Source organism: Tursiops truncatus, chromosome 6 (genome assembly GCF_011762595.2).
Source record: "Tursiops truncatus isolate mTurTru1 chromosome 6, mTurTru1.mat.Y, whole genome shotgun sequence".
Taxonomy (NCBI): domain Eukaryota; kingdom Metazoa; phylum Chordata; class Mammalia; order Artiodactyla; family Delphinidae; genus Tursiops; species Tursiops truncatus.
Window position 1 is genome coordinate 112,816,377 of NC_047039.1, and position 14,834 is coordinate 112,831,210.

Consider the following 14,834-nt stretch of genomic DNA (forward strand, 5'->3'; position numbering starts at 1 on the left):
GCCCACCTGGAAGGCAGGCACCTGGGCAGCGTCTGCTCCGTGTGAGGCTCTGAGCCGGGCGGCAGGCAGGAGCCCCGCCCCCCGTTGCACAGCCCGGGGAGGGGAGGCTGGGTCTCAGAGACCCCAACCCCAGATCTGGGCCTTGTCCCAGCTCCTCCAGGAGGCACAGGCAGCCCCCGGCCCCCAGTCCCCCGGGCCAGGCCGGCAGCGTGCCCTGTCACGCCTGCCCACGGCCGGGCCCCCGCCGCCCTGGCTCCCAGGCTCCGTGTGACTCACAGGGCCGGCACGCCACCTCCGGCCCCTCCACAGGCGGCCGCCCTGAACACACACGCCACACTTGTCCAGACTTGATGCCGGCGGCCGGCGGGATGGGCCTGGGAACCGGGGAGGGGGCCGGCCAGGCACTGGGCCACACAGGGGCCCTCAGGAGGGGCCCGGGTAGGTCACACTCAGGCGGGTGACCCAGGAACTGTAGCCCCTGCAGGGCTGGAGCCCGATCCCAAAGAGCCCACAGGCCCCGGGGAGCGGCGCAGGGAAGGGCCTGGGAGCTGGGCCCACGCCCTCCTCGAGTCACCAGCCCAGAGGCCAGTGTGCCCACCGACTAGGGAGGGCGCTGAGCGCCCCCAAACCCAGGCTTGGACCTCCGCCCTCCCCCGTGAGGCTCAGCTTCACCCTAGGGGCCAGGTGGGCCAATGGGCCCTGGCACCCTGCAGGCCACAGGCCTCTGGGTCTCGGGCTCTGGCCGGGGCCACACAGGGAAGCCCACCCCAGGGAGGGTCTCGGCCAGAGCGTTCAGGCCGGGCCCGAGGTCTCAGTCATCAGTCAGGACTGTCGTGTCACCTCCCGGAATCGGGGGGCCGAGAAGGGTGACGGCCGGGAGGCTGAGGCCCTGCCAGCCGTCAGGGGAGCGTGGCAAACGCCTCTAAGAGGGCGGCCACACCGCAGCTCTAAGGGCTGGAGCAGGCCTCCGACACAGAAGGGCCACCGCCCACCCACCATCCGGGGCGGGGCCCTCCTCAGGCTCCCCCGCTGTGCCACCGCAGCCAGAGAGCAAGGGAGGCCCTGGCCCGGGAGTCCCCAGGAGCCCCCCGTGCCGGGCACCCACCTTGAGGCAGTCTGTGCCCCCTTCGGTCCGCAGGCATGGACACCGCTCCCTCAGCAGCAGGAAGCGGGAAGCCCACAGGAAGTGGGGACAGACCCCCGGGGGCAGGGTGAACGGTGGCGGGATCCGAAGGGGAAATAAAGGCCAAGGGCCCAGGAAGAGCACAGCAGGGACAAGCAGGTAGGACAGGGAACAGCAAACAGGTCCACTCCTGCTGCGCGAGGCGGTGGGCAGGAGGGCCAGCGAGGCGGGAGCTGTGCCAGCGGGCCAGCGGCCGTCAGCGGCTGCAGCTGCTAATGAGTGCGGGACGGACGTCAGCAGGGCCCACCCCCGCCGGAGGGAAGGCGAGGGGCGAGGGGCCCCACCGAGGCAGGGGCTGGCCTCTCTTCCGGGCACAGGATGGAGCAGGACAAGCCGACTGGAGGAAACAAAACAAAGTCACGGCCAAGGATGGCCTGGCTCCCCCCCTGCACGGTTCAAGGGGATCCACAAGGCAGCCGGGTGGGGCCCGAGGGCCACCTGTGGGCAGGGCGTCCGCGGGATCCCGGAGGCAGATGGACACACGGTCAGGCTGCGGCACCTCTGGGGTCCAGAGCCCTCGGTGTGCGGGGGGAACCAGCCTCCCTCCACAAACCCGGCTCCAGGCTGCCCTCCGGAGCGGAGCAGGGCAAGCACGCGGGGGTCGGAGCGCCCCACCTCTGGCTGCAACGGAGCTCTGGACCGACGCTGGTGAACCACGTCTCAGCCAGCCGGGGAGACAGGGAGAGCTACACCTCACACCTGCCCCCGGGCACTGCCACGGTCTGGACGGGCATCAACAGCCCCCCCCCACCCCCGGGGACACCTCCCACCCCCCGCCGGGGACAGCCCCCCCCCACCCCCGGGGACAGCTCCCCCCCCCCGCCCCCGCCTGGGACAGCCCACCCCCACCCCCGCCGGGGACAGCTCCACGGGGACGGGGGCCAGGGAAGCATCCTCGTTTCCCTGCAGGCCACCAGGAACGGGTCACCTCTTCTCCCTGCTCCACCCTCCAGAGACAGGAGTGTGTGGGCCCTCGGGGGGGCAAGAGTGAAACTGCTCGGGGGCTAGGACCCCCCGGCCCAGGGACCTGCACACAACCATCACACGGCTACGCCCGGGGCGGCCTGGCTCCCCTGCGTGGCCCCAGCCGATGGAGAGCACGCCTCTCTCCCCATGACGACGGCACCCGTCCCAGAATGCGCCCCTGAAGCAGGCCGGGGTGGCCTGGCACCCACGGTCCCCCTCTCCCCGGCCTCTTCCCGGAGCCCGCGCCCTCGGCCCCTCCCTGCCTTGCCCAGAAGGCACGCGGCTGCCAGCTTCCTGCTGAGCTGCTTCTAATCCCCAAACGCAGCCAGCGCGAAACCTGCTCGGCACCCACGGCACCACCGTCCGCCGTGCGCCCATCTGGGAGGGCAGGGTGTGGGGAGGGCCCTGGGCTTCGGCCCCGCCCAGCCCCCGCCAGCCCTGCCACCGCCCCAACGCCCCTCCCCCACCCGAGGGGACGGGACGGGTTCCCGGGACACAGGCTGGTCTGGGCAGCGGGGGTCCGTGACCCACGAAAACACACACACACACACACACACACACACACACACACACACACACACACAGAGGACTAGAAAAAGGGAGAACTCAGACTCGCGGGTGAACATGATAAATCTCTGGAGGATGGGGGCTCCCCACTCCCCCGAATCCTGCACAGGCAGGCGATGGGGGGCGGGGACAGGGGCCGACACCCCACATCCCCCCGAGGCACGTGACCCCAGGGCCTTCATCCGCCGCCGGGCTCTGCGTGGTTAACAATAGGATGTGAAGCCCCCAACCTGTGTGCAGGGCAACCCGGACACCCCTGGGCACAGCGCTGCCCCTGAACACATGCTCCCCAGCCGTGGCAGCCCAGGGCCCGGGCTACAGAGGCCCAGCGACACATGTGGACGAGTTAACCGGCCACGCACACGGTGAACTTGACGGTGAACTTGTCAAAGGCAGAGTCCTGCCTCCTGGGATGAAACAAAGAAACGGACGCACCCCCGGGCCAGGGCCATGTGAAGAGCGGGCCCCAACAGCCCGCTGCCGTGAAGTCTGAGAGGAGCAAAGTGACAGAGGTGAGCCAGGGCTGACGGGGGCCAGTTCTCGCTCTGGGTTCCCCTGAACGCGGGCGATGCGTGCGTTTCACCGCGAGCGAGCGCACTGTACCCCAGAGCCCAGGGCAAGCTCCAAACAGGGCCTGCCCCACGGGGGAGCTCGACGTGGGGACACTGCACCGCTCTGGGCCTCAACCCGACAGCCCTGGAGGGAGGGGACCCGGGCTACCCCCATTCTCACCTGCTCATTGCTCAGCGGGGTCACCAGGACAGGCCGTGACCCCCGCACTGGGGAATGGCCCACCGTGACAGCGGGAGGGTAGCCAGCTAGCCTACCAACAACCCGACAGATGACCACCAGTGCCCGTGGAGAGCTGTGGGTGCCCACACCGCCTGGGGGCCCAAGGGAACAGGGGTGGGGCCCCCTGGGCCCACAGCTGGGAAGCAGGAAGCCTGGGGTTCTGTACCCAACCAGGTCCCAGAGGCTACTCAAAACTGGCCGGGTCCCTCCCCCAAGCGGTCTGGCGCCCCAAGGCCCACGGCTAAACGCCAGCCAGGCAGGGGCACTGCCAGCATTTCCTGAATGCCCAGTGCCCGGGAGCCCACACTGGGCACTTCAGAGTGTGGAGCTCATCCAGCTCTTTCAGAAATTCTACAAGCATCTCTGTCTTTCCACAGAAGAAGTGAAGCTTGGAGACACAAAGTTCAACCTGCCCAAGGCCACCCAGCTGGGTCAGTGCAGGCGAGACAGGGGTCCAAGGCTGCCTGGGCACAAGGTGCGGGGCTGAGGGAGGTGAGCAGAGCGGGCCAGCAGGGGGGCAGACAGCGGGCAATGGCGGGATCCTCCACGCCACAGGGCATGGAGACACCGACACGGGGAGTGCAGACGGGCGTGTGCACACACACATGCCCTGCTGGGGGCCCAGAAGCCCCTGAATCCCCCCACCTGGCAATGCCCTCAGGGGAGTCGGCAGCGCTCGAGGGTTGGGGGGCTGTGGCTGGCACAGGATCCTCCTGGGTGCTGGGTCCAGAGTCTCCGAGAAGCGGTTCTCTCCTCCACCGGCCATGGGAGGGCCTAACCCCCCCCCACCAAAGGCCTCCTTTTCCTCCACCAAAAGGAAGGGGGCGTCTCGCCTTGCCACTGGAGAGCTCAGCTTTATAGACACTGAAAATCCGCATTCCGTTCTTATTTAAAGCATAATAAACACCAAGATGGGCCGTTACCTGGCTACACGCGGAGGGAAAAGCAGGCTAACCTCGGGCGGGCGGGACTCAGTGGCTGGTTTTGACTTTCTTTGGTTTGGGTGACAGCGTTGCAGGGTGCTTGAGTTTTGCTTTCTCTTTTGGTGGGGGTGGGGTGGGGCGGGGGGAGGTCAAGGTTGCTTTACAGAATCTCAGCATTTCCCCCATCAGCCACATGCACAAATTCGCCCACCAAAAGCGCTCTCCAGGCCAAACGCGGATTTGATTTCCTCCAGAACCCCACCCGCCCCAGAGCCCTTCAAAGGTTCCCCCAGCGTGGGCTGGAAGGCGCCCCAGGAGGGCTGGGGGTCCCCTGCCCAGCCCCACACCTGCTCATCGCCCCACCTGTGTTCTCGGCTATGAGACAGCTGACCAGCACCACTCAGGCCCGAGCTCTAATGCCAAGCCCTCCGAGTGGTCCCTGGGCTAACCCAGAGACGAACTGGGGGTGGCTCTGGGCCAGGGCCTGCCTGAAGCTTCTGCCAGCTGCCTAGGACCAACTGCCTCAGCATCCCACCCCCAGAGCTCCAGAATGGGCCGAGGCCCACCAGGAGACCCCTCAGCCTCCCTCCGAGAAGCTCCCCCACCTCCCAGACCAGGACTGGGCCAGCTGAGTGCCCAGATGCCACTGTCGTTCTGGAAGCAGGAAGGTCTCCTCAGCGCCCAGGCCAACGCAGGCCGTGCGAGCCACCTCCCGCCCTCCTACTCGCCAGACCTCGGCACCCCTGGCCCTCCCCAATCTGAGCCTGCCCACTCTCCACCCACAGGCTTGGGAACCGAGTCATTTCCGGGAACACACCAGCTCTCTCACCTCTAGGCTTGGACATGCTGTTCCCTGGGCCTGAACCTCCCCCTACACCTCTCTTGGCTCACTCCAACCCCGTTTGAACGACACCTCCTCCAGGAAGCCCTCCTGATTCTCCCAGCCAGGGTAGGGATGTCTTCTACTACATACCCTCAACAGGGCACTCACCACACCACAGGGTGTCCCCAGCCCACTAGTCTGAGACTGAAGGTCTGGGGCCTCCGAGGGCTGGAGCCACAACTGGTTCACCAGGCATCCCTGGGGCCTGGCCTGGGGCCTGGAACACAGCAGGCACTGAATAAAGACCAAATGGACTGGGGATGAGAGGTGGGAAAGGGCCAATACAGGCTGCAGGATTCACCACAGTCCTTAAGAACCAGCGGAGCGACCACCAAGTTCCAAGGAGGCCCTAAAGTGCGAGGAGGAGGGCGGGAGGTGGCGCTCATGGCCATCGTCGGCCTGGGCGCCCAGGAGACCTTCCTGCCTCCAGAATGACAGTGGCGAGCACCAAGTTCCAAAGAGGCCCTAAGGTGCTGACAAGCTGTGCAACCCCAAGAAGGCTGAACAACCCCTCTGAGCCTTTATCTCCTCTTCTACAAAGAGATGTCGCATAAGAAGAAAGCGGCCAGGAGGCAGTGGACGTGCACGAGGGACCACGAGGCTGGCCTGTCCTCATCCATCCCCACAGGTGGTGAACACAGGTGTCCCACGGCCCACAGATCTGGGTTCGAGTCCTGGCTGCTCAGCTCACAGCTCGGGGGTGGGGGGGCCCGCGGGCATCTGAGCCAACCCCGCTGGGTCTAAGCGTCCTCGTCCTCCGAAAGGGGACAGTGCCCTCGGCTTCGGCTCCCTTCACGTATCACGGAGCACCCCCTACTGCGACGCCTACTCTCCCACTGCCCCCCACTGTGCTGGGGACAGGCAGATAGTCAAGGCCAGGCCCTGCCAGGGACAACCAGTCCAGAGCCAGAGGCCTTTTCCAGGAACCCGAAGGGCCCAGTCAGTCAGTTTTGCAGCAGAAGGAAGGGTACTCTACCTTCCTGGCGGAGACTCCACTTGCCTCCCTCCAGCTCTAACCTACAGTAGACTCCTACATCCCCGCAAACCATGAGGACAGTCACCCCAGCCAGAGGCCCAGGGAGGGCACCAGACTCACGCAGGGGACCCCTGGCACCGGAGGCACTGAGACCAGGGTCCAGGTCCAGCCCCACCTCCTCCTGACCAAGGACCACAGGAAGCAATGTCACCTCTCTGGGCGCCAACGTTCTCATCTGGAAAATGGGCGAATAAAACCTCCGGACAGGGTTGTTTCGGGACATAAATGGTGTGAGCTGAGCACGGTGCCCGGTGCACAGCAGGCAGGCAGCAACCACAGTTCCTGGGACACAGTAGGTACTCGGTAACCGAGAGCCACCTCGGGGGTCACCGCCCTTCCCGTTACTGTCACTTCCAGCCCCAGTGAAGGCGCTACGTGTCACCGGCTGGAACCTGCGTGGTCCTCCCCACCAGACCACTGAAACTTCCACCTTACCAGCACGTGGGTCTCCCGACGCACCCTCTGTCCACAGGCCCCCGGCTCAGCGGCTGCCTTGCTGTGTGGCCCAAGCCCAGCCCCTCACCCTCTCTGAGCATCCACTTCCTCATCTATAAGAGGCTGGTCTCCGGGGCCCCTCCCCCGCCGACGGGCGCCGGGCAGACGCCGCGGTCAGGGTGAGGCCGGCCACAGGTTCCTAGAACCCCAGGCCCCACCCCGCAGGGGACCTGGCTGGGGTCTGCAGGAGCGCCGCGCTGGGAAGACAGTCCTGAGCCCCTCTCCTCTTCCTCTTAATCCAGACAGCCAGATTCCAACCCTCAACCCGCTCCACACCCAAGCTGGCAGAGGTCCCTCAGGGATCAGAGAGGTTGCACAGCTCAGAATGGCAGGGCCAGGACCTGCCACTGGGGGTGGACTTTTCCATTACACCACCTCCTCCCAACCTGATCCAGCAGAATCCTAGAGAGCGTGGCCTTCACCGGCCGCAGCCTAGACACCAGTTCCCTGCCTCCTGCTGTGTGCCCCCAGCAGGTCACTCGGCCTCTCTGAGCCCCAGTTTCCTCTCTGAACACTGAGCGTAAGAACACCCACCCCAGGAGGCTACAGGCAGGGCTCCACGAGCCCCGGAAGTCGAGGGCCTGGAGCACAGTGGATGATCAATGAACCTGCAGCCACCATGGTCACTGGCTGCCCACGCACAGGGCAGCCCCAGGCCCGCTTCCCACCGTCTCCCCAAGGTGGGCTGTTCAGTAAAGGGCCCACACCCCCAGTCCAGGGCTGTCTACCGGAGGGCATGGGAGCCAGGACCCTTGGCCACCGCCCTCTGCCGCCAGGCTGGTGTGTGTCCCCCCCGGGCCAGCGGGACATCCTGGCCCGCCTCCTCCTCTCTCCGCCCCTCCCCTCCCTCCTGCCCAGGAGGCAGCATCGGCACAGACTCAGAGGCCTGGATTCAAATCCTGCCCTCCACGCCAAAGCCACCTGACTTCCGTAAAATGGGCAGATCACAAGGATTACGTGGGCCCAGGGTAATGCGGCCCTGCCCTGATGTCACGACCTCTGCCCCGCCCAGGTGGCGGTAGGGGAGGGGCGGTCTCTCCTCGTTTCCCCAGGGAGAAAACGGGGAACTGGGCACCCCAAGAGGGAGGCCCCGGCCAGGCCTGGCACGCGGTCCTGTGACAGCTGGCAGGATGTTGGGAAACCCATAGGCACTTATTTCAACACCGCGGCCGCGTCAGCGACCGGTTTCGACACACAGCGGCGCCCGGAGAGGGCCGCGGCCCTCTCGTCCGCCTGCCTGGCCCGACCCAGATGCGGCCCTCGTCCTCAGGGGCGCACAAGACGGGCCGCGTCGTTTCGAAGGTGCAGAGGCCGGCCCCGCGGCCCCGGGCCACCACAGGCCCGCTCTGCCCCAAGCCTCCCGTGGCCCTGAGTTGGCCCAGCGCTCAGCGGGCCCACCAGGGGCCAAGCTCGGGGAGATCACGTTCTAGAAAGAGAGAGCACCCCGGGGCCACTCCTCACCCGCCCCGGGAGGCACAGCCGAGTCAGGGAGGGCTCAGCCCGGCCCGCCCAGGCCTCACGGTCAGCGCACGGGCCCAGCCGAGCCCAGGGCCTGCACGCGGCCTGCACCCCTTCCAGCCGAGCCCAGGGCCTGCACGCGGCCTGCACCCCTTCCAGCCGAGCCCAGGGCCTGCACGCGGCCTGCATCCCTTCCAGCCGAGCCCAGGGCCTGCACGCGGCCTGCACCCCTCCCAGCCCAGCCCAGGGCCTGCACGCGGCCTGCACCCCTTCCAGCCCAGCCCAGGGCCTGCACGCGGCCTGCATCCCTTGGCTGAACTTTAAGCAAAAACAAGAGGCGCCTGGGCTGGCAGCTGCCACTCAAGGGCACCCCTGCTCCCCAAAACATGGTCCTGCTGAGCCCCACCCACAGAAAGAAACTGAGGCTCAGTCAGGGCGAGGGACTCGCCCAAGGCCACACCTGGAGGAGCGGGGGCAGCGGGGACCCCACTCTGGCGCCACACCTGGCTGCCTGCACTGGGCCAGGAGGACGGGAGCATTTTAGTTGGGGTGGGGGTCTGAGTCTGAGTTGGGACAGGGTCCACCGTGGAGGTAAATCCCCTCCGCGTGCCCTCTGCCGTGCGTCCCTGGGAGGGAGGGGGCGTGCCCAGGGTCCCTCCAGCCGCTGACCCCCGGAGCCGGCCCAGGGCCCCCAGCGCCAACTGGCACAGAAATAAGGCAGGTAATTAGGAGGCACCAGGTGGGGTCGCCCGGTCTGGACACAGTGGCAGGGCAAGGCCGGCAGGAGCAGGCCACGAGGGAGGGGCCCCGGTGCTCCCAGCAGCGGGAACCGCCAGCCAGAGGGGTCTCCTGCCGGGGAGAGGGCAGCCTGCCAGGGTTCAAACTCAGGCCCAAGGTCATCAAAACTCAGGCTCCCCCGGGCCCACTGTGGATAGAAGTCACCCCACATGCCCTCTGAAGCCTCCGGAGACGCCCCCGATGGGCACAGACAGGTGGCTGTCCCCCCGGCCCCACATCAGGAGACCAGGGGCCACAGCTGGCTGCATCCCAGCACGTCAGGCAACAGGATCCCCTCTCCAGGTGCCCGGGAGCCCCAGCCCAGCACCCCGCTAGGTCTTCAGACCCAGCAGAGTCTGGAAGCCGGAGAGGGAAGAGGAGAGTGTCATCCATGGTGGGACGCAGCGCCTTGAACACCGCGCTCGCCGCACGCGGAGACGCGTGTCTATGCACGTACATGTGTATGTGCGCGACTGTGCGTAAACAAGAGGTGTAAGGTCTCAGGCTAATGGGCCTTGCGCTGGGAGGAGGGGGCCTCGCCCCCGGCCCGCACCTCCTTTTCTACCTCTGAACCTCAAGGCTGCAGGGAACGGCAGGGCAGCTGTGCGACGGTGCCCGCCTGGCCGGAGAGGGAAAAGGACTTTCCGAGGTTACTTGGCCGAGAGGGACCCAGGCACCCCAGGCTGGACCTCAGAGCCAGGCCCGTAACTCCCAAACCCGGTCAGCACCCGAGGGGCGAAGAGACCCTGGGCTGGGCTGGGGGCGTGGGGACCTCACAGGGACAGGGCGACAGGACCCCAGAGGCCCTCGTCCCTCACACCCACACACGCGTGTGCACCGCCCACGGAACGGAGCCCGATTTCACTCAAAAAGCCAGCCAGCGCTCCGCACTCTGCTGCCTGGCCCCTCACCCTGCAGGGTGCACGCCTACCCCGTCCAAGTACCGGGAGGTCCCCGAGGCAGGGGCCGTCTGGCCCCGGGAGGGAAGCCCCAGGCCCTCGGGGCCGAACTCACCAGAGCCCTGGGATGGCCGGGGTGAGAGCTGCTCCCATCTTCCTGGAAGGGGCCTCGCCTCCTCCTGGGGGCCTGGTCACGCCTCCGTCCAGCCCCCGACCGACCGTCTGCTGAGCCGGTGGGGGCACCGGGCACTGGGAGCCCGGACTGGACTGGGCCACATACCGGCGTGTCCTCCTTCACCGGGAGGAGGCCTCTGCAGGGACAGGGGCGCCTGGGGACAGGGCCCAGCGAGAGGTCTCAACTTAAGGCCTCTCCTCCACCTCCACCCCCCACCCCCATATCTTACACACGGGGTAAGCGGGGAAAGGAGCCTCCGTAACTGAAGAGCGAGAACCAGGTGAGAAACGGGCTGGTGCTCCCCAGGCTGAGGGCCCGGGCCTCCTCCAACCCCGGACCCCGGGACTCAAGCCAAGGAAACTCCTGCCGCTGCCCCTCAGACGGCGGAAAGAGTCCCGGGAGACGGAGAAGACCCGGGCCCACACCCGCTGCAGCTGAGCTCGGGCAGCCCGGGCCTGGAGCCCAGCGCTCACGCCGGTACCTCCACAGGGTGAACGAGCAGGGTTGTTTAATAACAAATTACAAAGAGCCGGCGGGGAGTGTCTTATCAGCGAGGATCTCCGGCAGGGCCGATCCCGTGGACTGATGTCAGGGAGCTCTGGGAATGATTTAGCTTAATTAGCAGTTCCTGCACGATCAGCAAAAAGCGCTGGCTGAGCCGGGGCTCGGGAACCAGCGTAGCCGCCAGAGCCGGGGCCCTGGGTGACGCCAGAACCAGAGGTGCCAACAGGTTGCCACGAGGCCGCACGGGCACTGCGGGCGCTAAGGCCATCTCTGCCCCTCAGTGGGCACGTGGGCTCCCACGGGCCCACTGCACAGCTGGGCAAGTCGAGGCCCGGGAGACTGCACTCCAGGCAAACTCAAAGTCCAGGGCACACCCCGAAGGCCGGCCGAGAGAAGCCCACCACGCCCTCCCTGGCAGCCCGACAGCTTGGCAAAGGTTCACGTCCCGTCTATGAGCAGCTGGCTCCTTTACTGCTCTGTGCCACCTGCCACAGAGGCCCGAGACCACCACCCAGCCACCCCCTCCAAGGGCATGGAGGCAGGGGGCAGACCTTGGTCCCAGGGCGCTGCATGGCCTGGGGCAAGGGATCCTCCGCTCCGGGCCTCAGTTCCCCACGTGTCCGTGGACGGCGCCTCCCGGCCCTTCAGACCCCAACACTGTTATTATCTCCAGGTGCAGCTTCTGGAAGCAAGAAGACCAGGCCAGGCTGGCCCGGCTCGGGACGAGGCCCAAGCCCACCGGTGGGGGACGCTTGATCCCCACCCTCCCACGCCAAGCCCTGCTGCGCTGGCCCCAGGCCGGCCTCACGCTGCCCGAGGATGCTCAGGGCTGGGGCAGCTGTGGCTGGGGCCGGGGAGGGGGCCGCTCCCTCGGCCCTAGGAGCCCGCCGCAGCCGGGCGCTCTGTCACTGACACCAGAGGTAGCGAGTTCCAGAGGGGCTGGGGGAGCACAGGAGCAACCCTGCCCTGCGCCCTGCTGAGGAAGCTGGAGCCGGCCGGAGATCACTGTGGATTCCTGAGCCCATGCCAAGGCCCTGGGGCCCGGAGGGGCGGTGAGCCATGCAGCGGAGAGGAAGGCCCTCGCCCCCTCCCCATGCGTGCGGGGCATGCGCAGGGGACCACCCAGGCAGCGCCGATGCCGGAGAATCGCCCCCAGGACCGCAGTCCCTCCCTGGCCGCCTCCCCACTGGGGCCTGGCGTCTCCCAGCCTCAGTCTTCCTGTGCGACCGGGCACAGCACGGCCCGCAAGGCCTGGCCTGAGAGATGCTGGCCAAGTGTCAACCCCACCCCCCAGAAAGGAAGGGGTGCAAGAAGCTGGCGCCAGACAAAATCCTACAGTCTTAAGGCTCAGGCCAAGAGAGAGCCATGCTCAGAGGTAATTCGCCTGAGCCCCTGACCCCGACTCGTCACCTCTGGGCTACCCACGGGCTCACACGGAGGCCCAGCTTTACCAATGCTGAGCGTCTGTGTGTGTGCCTTTCCCCACCAGCCAAGCCCCCCAGCGTGGGACCCGTGCCCCAAGGTGGGTCCTGATCCAGGCAAGATGAATGAACGGCGGGGTGGGCTCTGCCCAAAGCATCTTCCCTTGCATCCATGGAGCGTGCCAGCTGCCCCTCCCCCAGTCCGCCCGCTCCTCGGAGCCACCCCCGCCAAGGCAGCCACCAGGGTCACATGTAAACCGGTCCCTCCCAGGCCCACCGAGGGACAGCAGGGCCCCAGTCCCCGCACACAGCACAAGCCACTGGGCCCCCAGCGCCCCAAGCAAGGAAGAGCAGGGGGCCTGGCCACACACAGCACACCAAGGCCGGCGTGAGGCCCAGAGAGGGGCCAGAAACGCCCAGTCTCACACCACAACCGGGTGCCGCTGCGTGTCTCAGGGGCGGACACACCTGCCAAACCCCATTCGCAGGGGCAGGGTCGGCCCACACTCCAAGCGCACCAGGACCCAGATGCCTCCTTGGTCACCCGCCCAGGTACCGCTGCCCCCCCCCCGGGGAAACAGCTGGCAGGGCAGAGGGGTTTCGGCCGGGCACCAGCAGGCCAGTGGCTGTGACCCTGAGTCTCCACCTCTTTGTCTAAAGCAGGAGTCCCCGAGAGGACCCTGAGATGGCACACGGGGTGGGGGGCTCTCCCGAGGCCCGTGTGCAGCCAGCCACAATCGTCAGCAGCCCCTGGCCATGCACCCACCCCACCCCCACCGGGAGCTGTCAGCTCCCCACCTCCTCCCTTCCAGCACCCGGACCCCGGCTACGCTGCCCACCCAAAACCTCACAGCCTTTACCACGAGACACACCCCCACCAGATGCTGCGGGACTGCCCGCCCCCACGGGGTGACCTCGGACGGGCACCTCTCCAGCCTCAGTTTCCTCATCTGAGAGGGGAGGAGGTGGAGAGGAGAAAGGACCTGGAGATCCTCATGCAATGTTCAAAGGCCAGGGCCCACATCCCAGCTCGTGGACCTCCTGCCCTGCCGGGACACACGGGTTCCCACCTCACGGCTTCTGCACCCTGGTCTGGAAGGTCTGGGCAAGACGCCGTGGACCTCGGAAACTCAGCTCAGCTCAAGATTTAGGGAGAAAGATCCATGACATCCCGCCGGTGGAAGAACCTAGAAAAGCAGGCTGGAGGAGGGGGGGGGGCGGGGCTGAAGACCCGTCCGGGAAGGGGGTGCCCTAGTAACCACGCCCACAGCGCAGGCTGCCGTCTTTCGGGGCGGGGGGGTTGCCGTTCTTTTCTCTGGCTGTGAAGTTCAGCAAAGGCTCTTCCCCCCAAACTGCTAAAGCAAGTGGAGGTGACAAAACATTCCCGCCCGAGGTTTCCGCAAAGGGCGCGACTGTGTTTATCCAAAACTCACGCCACCCGAAAGCCGGCGCCCTGCCCCTCCCACGCACCTGCTGGAAGGTGGGCGCTTCCCCCGACGCGAGGAGGCCCAGCGGCCCCCCAGAACCCGGTGCTTTCACCGTCGGGAAGGTGCAGCGAGGGGCCGTCCTCCGAGGGCTGTGCTCAGGCGGACAGCGGATGCTGCCGCGCCAGCCGAGCGTGACCGTGCGCTGAGTACCTGGCACGGCCCAGGACGCGGGCTCCTGGAGGTGTGCTCGCCGGGTCCCCTCTACACGACCCTCTCTGCCCACGTGCCCCGTCGGCGCCTGCCTAGAAACGCTGCCAGCAAGTCACAGCAACGGCGGAGACAGGCGCCCCTGCAGGGTGAGGGCCAAGGAGCACGCCAACAGGCCCCCAGCAGAGCTTTCTCCTTTCTCCTTTCCGCCCCCTCCCCTCTCAGATGAGGAAACTGAGGCTGGAGAGGTTGTGCCCGCAGCATCTCGGGGCTCACCCCTGGCCCATTCGGGCTGGGCGCTTAGATGGGAAACCAGTAAGCCGTGAAATGAACTGATCCTCTAAATGGACCCCCTTCCACCTCTCCCCTCCGGCAGGGAAGGGGGTGGGCAGACAAGGCCGGTGCCTCCTGGGCCCAAGGCTTGTCTCCCCAGGGGAGGGGACGCCGCCTCTGAGGCCGGCCCTGCTGCCACCAGGCTGTGCAGGAACAGGGAGCAGCGAGGCCTCGCTGCCCACACACCCGCGGCCATCACTCACAGTACGCCCATCACAAGACACGAAGACCCCCAGAAGGCTCCCCACCACAGACAGAGCCCTGCAGCCCCGGGAGGGTGACCATACCGTCCCAGACCTGTCCAAGGGAAGGGGGTGGGAGGAGGGGCGCCAGCTCTGCGGCCATCCCCGTCCTTCTCTGACTAAGGACAGCAAGCGTTCGCCCAGACCGGGGCTGGGAGCTGGGGTGGGGTGGGATGGCTGGGTCGGAGGGCGCCTCGGGCCCGAGAAACATGGTGTGGGAGCCAGGCTCAGGCGGGGAGGCAGGGCTTCTGGCGGAGGAGAAGACCCCTCCCCAACTCCCGCTTGGAGCCCCGACAGCCAGGCTTGGCCATCATCGAGAGCGTCCGCCCCGGCCAGGAGCTGGCCACGAGAGACGAGTGGCTCCACACAGACTCTGAGGCTCACGCCTGGGGACCTCCGGTCTCTCCTGCTCGGGGAAACAACTCACGTGGCCCCAGGGCCCCCCGCCCCAGGGAGAGAAGGCGGCCCGTCTCTGGGAGGCAGCTCTGCAACCTCGAATACCACCGTTTATTCGCTCAGAGCACCCGCGGCCGCGAGCGCTGTGCC

General features: G+C 67.1%; 1 protein-coding gene across 4 annotated transcripts in view; it reads right to left on the reverse strand.

The window, feature by feature from the left end:
- Positions 1-14,834, reverse strand: part of RXRA (retinoid X receptor alpha) — a 99,023-nt gene that overhangs the window by 47,871 nt on the left and 36,318 nt on the right. The window contains exons 1-2 of one of the 4 annotated variants that reach the window (XM_033858988.2): positions 10,388-10,646; positions 10,095-10,308 (exon numbers count right to left, since the gene is read on the reverse strand). The exons of 2 other annotated variants lie outside the window; for them this stretch is intronic. The gene's annotated coding sequence lies outside the window, so the exon portion shown is untranslated. Of the gene's footprint in view, positions 1-10,094; positions 10,647-14,834 lie in introns of those variants that run through there. One more of the 4 variants, XM_033858987.2, reaches the window with a different exon arrangement.